Genomic DNA, 7,683 nt, shown 5'->3' with positions numbered 1-7,683 from the left:
AAAGAAGGCAGATTCTAGGTCACTTCCAAACAGCAAGTCCTGCCTTCTCCCTTAGAACCACAAAACAGAAGTGAAAGTGAATTCACTCAGTCGTGTCCGACTCTTTGCGACCCATGGACTGTAGGCCACCAGGCTCCTCCATCCATGGCATTTTCTAGGCAAGAGCACTGGAGTGGGTTGCCATTTCCTTCTCCAGGGGATCTTCCTGTTAAAGGGTCACGATCTGATCTGCCTGGGGATGAGGGCAGCTGGGTCTATGTTTGAAAACCATTGCAGGAAATACCTGCAATTTAGAACTGTCTATAAATAGTTCTAGAGAGTGCAGGGCCACCATAGACTCCTTTTCCCAGCCCTCCTGTCCACGGATGTACTACTTTTTAAAATTCCCTTCAGATAATAATTTATTTCCACCCCTGGCTTTTGATCTTTCTTCGAAAATCACAATCTTATTCCTTCAAGTTCAATGAGTTGAGGAGGAACTCAGCAAGGGCTTCAGAAGATTCTGGGGATGAGAGTGAAGTTAACAGGGCTCCGCGCACCAGAGCACTGGCTTGGTTCCTCATGTTCCTCGAGTCCTCGAGTCTTTACAAAAAGCAGGGGCATTAATTTTTCCCTCTGCGTGAATGAGGCCACCCACGGGCCCCAGATAAGAGGCGGTGGTGAGGGAAAGCTGAGCCACGCAACTTACTCACAGCTCCAGTGGTCTCGGTACAGAGCAACTTTAAGGGTTGAGGAGAGGATTAACAAGAAAGCAGAACAAAGAGAAATTTGGATGATTTTTGTAATGTTTGCATTAAGAATTTCAACCGCCTTGTGGTACTCTACTGTAGCTCTCAACTGAGGGATTCTTGGCTATATGACATTTTTAGTTGTTAGAGCTAGGGAGGAAGGGGCTACTGGCACCTACTAGACAGAGGTCGGGAGGCTGCTCAGTACCCTGCAATGCACAGGACAGCCTCTGCAGCAAAGAATAATCCGACCCAGAATGTCAGTAGTGCCAAGGCTGAGAAACTCGGATATACCACATCTACATTAAAAGCCTGTTTTATTTTGTTTTTTTTTAACATACAGTAGTCAATAAGAAAAGGGAATTTTACACATGAATACATAAATAGGATCTCAAATGCTTACCCAGAGTATGTCCTAATAATAACATTCCTAAAATAAAAAATAACACAGGACCTTGAAATCTTCCTTATTTTCTTCATTAATCTACAAGGCTACAGGCCTAGGGATTGTTTACATATGTGCCTGAAATGCTCACATTAGGAAAAGCTTTGCCATGGAGGAAATCTAAATGGGATTCTGGGACTTTGAGCTCTATTTCCAGATAGGATGGCCTAGGTGCCACACGATGTGAGAAATTTTCTAATAGTAATGCAAAAATGCTTATAAATATAGGCAAAGAGGTGACTCACTTCTCCTGGGGTATTCAGTAAAAAATAGCCAGGAAGGCAGATTTTGAACTTGGCCCTCTAGCAATTTTTCAAGAGAATAGAATGAGGAAGAACATTTGAGACAAAGAAAGAGCTAAGACACTGCTATGTACTGAATTGTGTTCCCCCAAAGGAAATGTTAAAGTCATAATCTCCAGAACCTGAGGATGCAACCTTATTTGGAAATAGGGTCATCACAGATGTAACAATTAGATCATACTGGAGTGTGCCGACCCTTAATCCAGTATAACTGGTGTCTTTATAATAAAAAAAGAAACACAGTCACACACAGGGAGAATGTCATGTGAAGATGGAAGTGGAAATTGAGGTATGCAGTTGCAAGCCAGGGAATGCCAAGGACTGCTGAGAACTACCAGCAGCTGAAGAGGCAAGGAAGGATTCTCCCCCACAGGTGACAGAGGGAGTGTGGCCCTGCCAACTCTTTGAGTTTTAGACTGCAGCCTCCAGAATTGTGAGAAAATAAGCTTCTGTTGTTTCGAGCCACCCAGGTGGTGGTACCCTGTTACAGCAGCCCAAGGTTACTAATGCAGGCACACAAGAGTTAAATAACATAAAATTCCTTCATTTTGAACAAACAACTGGGTAATTGTTTCAATTAATGTGGTGGTGAGTAACAGAAGAGTCAATGTTGAAAAGATACCACAGTACCTGTCACATCTTTCTTGAAGGCTGTATGGAGGAGGTGTGACTGTGGAAGCTGTGAAAAAGGATGAAAGTGATAGAAGGGAGATGGTTTGATAAGCTGAGAATTATGCTAAGAAAAGCTGTAAATGCTAAGATGAGAGGCAACATGTAGAGTAGCATCAATGCCAATTCTCGACTAAACTATCAACTGGGAAATTTTTGAACCCTGGATATCAGTAGTTTCAAGGATTAAAAAAAAATATTTAAGGCTTTAACGTCAGGATTAGAATCAAAAAGGAAGAGATAATTGAAAAGAAGGAGGAAGAAGAGAGGGTAATGAACAAATGGAAACAAATAAATACAATTCCATATTTATAATACCAAAAAGCATGAAATAAAAGTTTCTTTTTAAAGTATGTACACAACCTGTACAATGGAAACTACAAAACGCTGCTGAAAGAAATTTTAAAAGACTAAAATAAATGGATTGGTATACCATGTTCATGGATGGGTAGGGTAAAATTGTTAAGATGTTGATTCTCCCCAAACAGATTTAACATGACCCCAACCAAAATTCCAGCAGAGTGTTTAATAGAAACAAGCTGATCCTAAAATTTATGTGGAAATGCAAATGACCTAGAACAGACAAAATAGGAGACATAAGAGATGCGAGTTTGATCCCTGGGTTGGGAAGATTCCCTGGAATAGGAAATGGCAACCCATTCTAGGATTCTTATCTGGGAAATCCCATGGACAGAAAAGCCTGGTGGGCTACAGTCCATGGGGTCACAAGAGTCAGACACGACTTAGCGACTAAGCAACAAACAAAAGAAGGTATACAATGACCAGTAAACACGTGGAAAAATGCTCAACACAAGTCACCAAGGAAACGCAGTTAAGAACCACAGTGAGATACCACCACGTCCATTAGAAATGGCTAATATTAACAAGATTGATAAAACCAAGTGCTGATGATCTGGAACACCTAGAAGCAGACACTGTTGGTGGGAATGTGAAAATGGCACATCTCCTTTGGATAAAAGGTCTGGCAGTTTCTTAAGAAGTAAATGTATACCTACCACACAACCCAGATACTCGTAGGTATGTATCCAAGAGAAATGAAAACATATGTCCACACAATCTCATACACAGATTATCTATAAGAACTTTTATTCATAACATCCAAATCTGGAACCAACCCAAATGCCCATCAACTAGGTGAATCTATAAACAAATTGTGAAATGCTGTTCCACAGTGAAAGGAAATAAACTACTGATATATGTAACAATGTGGCTGAATCTCATAAACCAGTAAAAAGAAGCCAAGCACGAGAGTACACACTGTTTGATTCCATTACATGAAATTATACAAATTGTAAAAATGGAGTGACAGAGAGCAGATCAGTGGTTGCCTGAGGGCAGAGGTGAAAGGGGGGACTGACTTATTCCAAAAGCTGGAAGGGATTTGGAGGGGTGGAGTGTTGGAAATATTCTATACTTTGATTGAAGTGATGGTTATCCGGTTGCAGACATTTGTCAAAACATCAACCCATACACTTAAAATGAGTGCTATTTATTGTGTGAAAATTACACCTCAATAAAGCTGACTAAAAGAATAATAAAGGTAAAGTCAAAGATCTCCTTGATACTTTGGGAGCGTAAGGAGACTTGGCTGGGTTGTGGTTTAATTCTGCTTAGTGTTACAGCAGGTGACATTATTCCGGCGTTTTGTTGACATGCAGCTAGAGACCAGGACTCTGAGTTTTTCTCCGCTGACTTATGTGTGTGTCTTTCCAGTGCTCAGTAAATGATGACAGTAAGAGGTTTGAGATCAATTCTCATCTTGTGTGCTCTGCAGCAGGGAACTCTGATTGTGATTCACAACATTCTCTCAGTGTCAGCTTCTCTTTGAAAACACAGAGAGTGAAAAATGTGTCCTTTACTTGAAAGAGGGAGGCCAGTTTGGGTAAGCACCAGCCTGAGTCAAGAGCCGCTGAGCACAGGCTCTGACTGGGAACAGTTGTGACACTCACTCTTCCCCGGCGATCTGCAAACCAGGAGCCCTGGTGGGGCCTGCTGGACTCCACATGAGGAACCTGACCTATTGGAAGGTGACAGTCTCACTGACGGATTCTCTCCCACCTCTGCTCATGACAGACTCATAGGGCCTGTCAGCACCCAAAATATGCCCACAAGTTTCAGCCCATTCTCAGGCCTGATGCTATATAAGCCTAAACCATCCTGCAGGTGGGAGGATGGCTTGTCCTACACCTTGGGTAACCAACTGCTGTGTTGACAGCAAATAACTGTGTGAGCTATTACAAGAGCAAGGGATGACCTGAGGCCCAGATGCGGACAATCCAAGAGCCAGTGTCAATCCACCTATCGTTCTGGGGTCCAAGCGGCCACCACGTGAGGGCCCCGATGACCAGGGAGAATCCAGCAGGTGTCCCAGGACCAGTTAATAAGGTCAGGCTTTAGCCCACCTGGTGCTGCTAGCAGGGAAGCACAGGATGAGGAGGCAATGTGGACCTCTGCCTCGGCCACCCAGGGATTCGGTTCACCTCCCCACATCCCACTCCACTCAATGCCTCCCATGTGTATTCTTTGATTTAGATAATTCTCATTGCCTCAAAAGCCTGCAAACTGCTAGTTTTAACACTGCTTCAAGACAAGTTATCGGTATGTGTCTCTGAGGCAGAGTATTCTGGAGCCACCAGTGTTCTCTTCTGTTTCAAGTTGTTCTTATGGCCTGTGTTTCTCTACCTAGAAAGTCAATCTCTGCCCTCATTCCACCCTGTCCCGTTCTTTGAGTTAAATGTCTCTCTCCCTACAAGACGGAAAGCCCTCTGAGGACAAGTGCTTTATCTCTCTTCTTCCTTGTTAGACAACAGAGCTGAGCTCACTGACTGGTATATAATCAATATTCAGTAGCCTAACCGCCCCCACCTCAACCATATTCCCTGCTGGGGGGCAATGTGAAGCCTTCCCTGTGCTATTTGGGGAAGCAAGACCCACAGGTTCCAGGAGCAGAGAGGAGCGCAGTCCTTAATACCAATGAACACTTGCAAATGGTCCCAGGACTCTTCCTGACATTTTAAACCCTATGCCAGATGCCATAGCTCAGTTCTGACTCAGGAACCACCTGCGACAGTGGGACCTTGGGCTCCCCTTGCTCACCCCATTCCCCAGAGGCAGCAATGGCACAACTTTAGAGTCCCAAGATTTTCACCAGACTCACCCCACCTCCGACCCCTGGGAGACCAGATGTAACTCACTTGAAATCAAAGTTTCTTTATATGTCTTTTGGCAGGGGATGGGGACGAGTGGGTGTGGGAATCCTAAAGGAGATGTTCTAATGAACTTATTTTCCTTCATTTAAGGGCAGGGAGGTTTTAAGTCATTTTAAAGATGCCTTCTCCGTTTTACTAAAGCTTTGTTTGTTTTCCCAGCAGATCTACTATGATAATTAACTAAGGTCCCTAGACTCCTCTCCCCAGGAGGCACTAGTAGTAATGCAGGAGACATTGACATTGACTTGTCAATGCAGGAGACATAAGACGTGGGTTCGATCCCTGGGTTGGGAAGATGCCCTGGAGAAGGGAATGGCAACCCACTCCAGTATTCTTGACTGGAAAATCCCAAGAACAGAGAAGCCTGGCTGGCTACAGTCCATAGGGTCACAAAGAGTCAGACAAGACTCAAGCGACTTAGCACACACAGACTCCTCATGAGAGGGACATGGTTTTATTAGGCCGTGAACCCCTTGTGGATATTCATGGCTTTTGATCCTTTTTTAAAAGATTGAAAATCGTTGGTATAGAAGAAGCAGCAGAATCTTCGTAAGCAAAAGGCTTGTGTTCAAATCCCAGCTCCACACCTTCAAAATGAAGTAACTCTGGGAAGACTATTTATGTCACGTTGGAAGTTCTGTAGAGGGCTGTTGAGGGGTCTTTCTACATGGAAGCCCTCCTGGGCTACTAGGTCAGAGAGCACTCACGTTCTTTGGGAACTCCAGCCTGATGCCCGTAGGTAGTGACATCTGCTCTCTTCACCCACGAGTGCAGGTGATTCCATCCTACAGACGAGGAAACAGGCCAAGGGAGGTTACTGAGCATCCCTGATAATGATAGAGAGGGGCTGAATCTTGCAAGCAGAAGGGAAGAGGAAAAGAAAAAAAAAAAAAACCCAAACCCAAAATCATGCTTCTTTGTTCGCCTTCTGGAACTCAGACGCCCGACTTGCCAGAGCTAGCGCTGCGTTGAGTCCTGGAATGCTTTTCGAGACGAAGATAGCCTCCCCATCCTGTCGTGTTTTTCACTCTCCCCTGACTCCCACCTGCTTGTTGCTGTCTGCTGTGTCACACCTTCTGCACACGCGGAGCTCAGAGCTGAGTCGGGCTGGGTGAAACCGGGGCTCCATCTGCCCGCATGCTTGCTGGGGGGTGTCTGAAGGTAACTTTGTGCCGGCACCCTTTGCCAGGAGGCTGAGAAGCCTTCTGCAGTGCCACCCGGCTCCCATCCACTCTCGGCAGAAGAAGTCGGTACCAAATCCAGCCCCTGGTGCCACTCAGCCAGATGGCAGGGGGAGCAAAACAAAAGTGACCTTGTTAGCAGACTGTGTCTTCCCCGGGAGAAGCTATTTTTGTTGTGGTTGTGAACTGAAGTTGTCTCGGCTGAGTTCTCCTTCCCTGCAAGGCTGTGGAATGTTAATTTGTTCCAAAGTTCAGTATTTTGATTAGAACCAGGAGTGCCAGATTTTGTCAGAAATATTTTGGAATGGGGTAGGCTCATGCGCGCTCACTCTTGCCGGCTCGCTCTCTCCCTCTCCCTCTTGGCCGCTGTACAAAGTAAATGTTGCTGCAGCAGCTGCTCTGGGGCAACAGCCCAGCACAAATCGGAGCTGAGGGGTGAACCCGCTCCTCCCTGCGTGCGGCCATGACCTCATCGCCACAGAGGCACCCGGACTGGGGACAGATGTGAGACGGTACTGTCAGGATACACCCTGGGTTCGTGTGGAAAGAGCCGAGAGCCCGACCCAGAGCCTGGAACACAGGGGTCCTCAGTAAAGAAATGTGCGCTGGAGGAAAACACGAGCTCCTCCAAGGCTCAAGGCCGGCAGAATTTCTGTAGCCAAGAGGTCACATTCAATGTTTGAATTCACATCAAAGGTTTTGGACTCCAAAAACCCTCCAGGTCTTTATCTTTGGTTCTTTTCCCCAACCATCTTCACTTCTCTCTCTCTCTCTCTTATGAGTTATGAACCCAAGTCCTGTACAAGTATATTGTGCATTGCAGAATAAACACAGATAAGATGAAAGTGCCCACCAGCCTCCAGCCCCAGTCCTAGCCCTGCAGGCCTTTTTGGACGTAATGAGGTGCAGGCCCCTCGCCACTGCCTCATGGTGATTTGATCGTATCAAACCTATTATTTGTCATCAGTCTGGTCGATGAAAATCGGCTTTTGATTTTGGATTTGATTTTTTTGTTTGTTTGTTGTATAGCATAAGAGTAGTTAAAAGCATGGACTTTGAACCCAGCTTCCCTGTGATCTGATCCTAGCCTAGTAGTAGAAGCAGCAGCAGCAGCAGCAGCTGTGTGGA

The 7,683-nt window shown here is 45.3% G+C and overlaps 1 long non-coding RNA gene across 1 annotated transcript; it reads right to left on the bottom strand.

Annotated features, from left to right (window-relative positions):
• Positions 1–5,812: 5,812 nt before the first annotated feature.
• LOC109570994 (uncharacterized) lies at positions 5,813–7,273 on the bottom strand. Its single transcript, XR_002182568.2, has 2 exons — positions 6,420–7,273; positions 5,813–6,159 (listed from the first exon to the last, which is right to left on the bottom strand). It is a non-coding gene; the product is annotated as an uncharacterized lncRNA (long non-coding RNA).
• Between the last annotated feature and the right edge of the window lie 410 nt (positions 7,274–7,683).

Source organism: Bos indicus, chromosome 17 (genome assembly GCF_029378745.1).
Source record: "Bos indicus isolate NIAB-ARS_2022 breed Sahiwal x Tharparkar chromosome 17, NIAB-ARS_B.indTharparkar_mat_pri_1.0, whole genome shotgun sequence".
In the NCBI taxonomy this organism is placed as follows: Eukaryota; Metazoa; Chordata; class Mammalia; order Artiodactyla; family Bovidae; genus Bos; species Bos indicus.
This window is presented reverse-complemented; position numbering and strand designations above follow the sequence as displayed.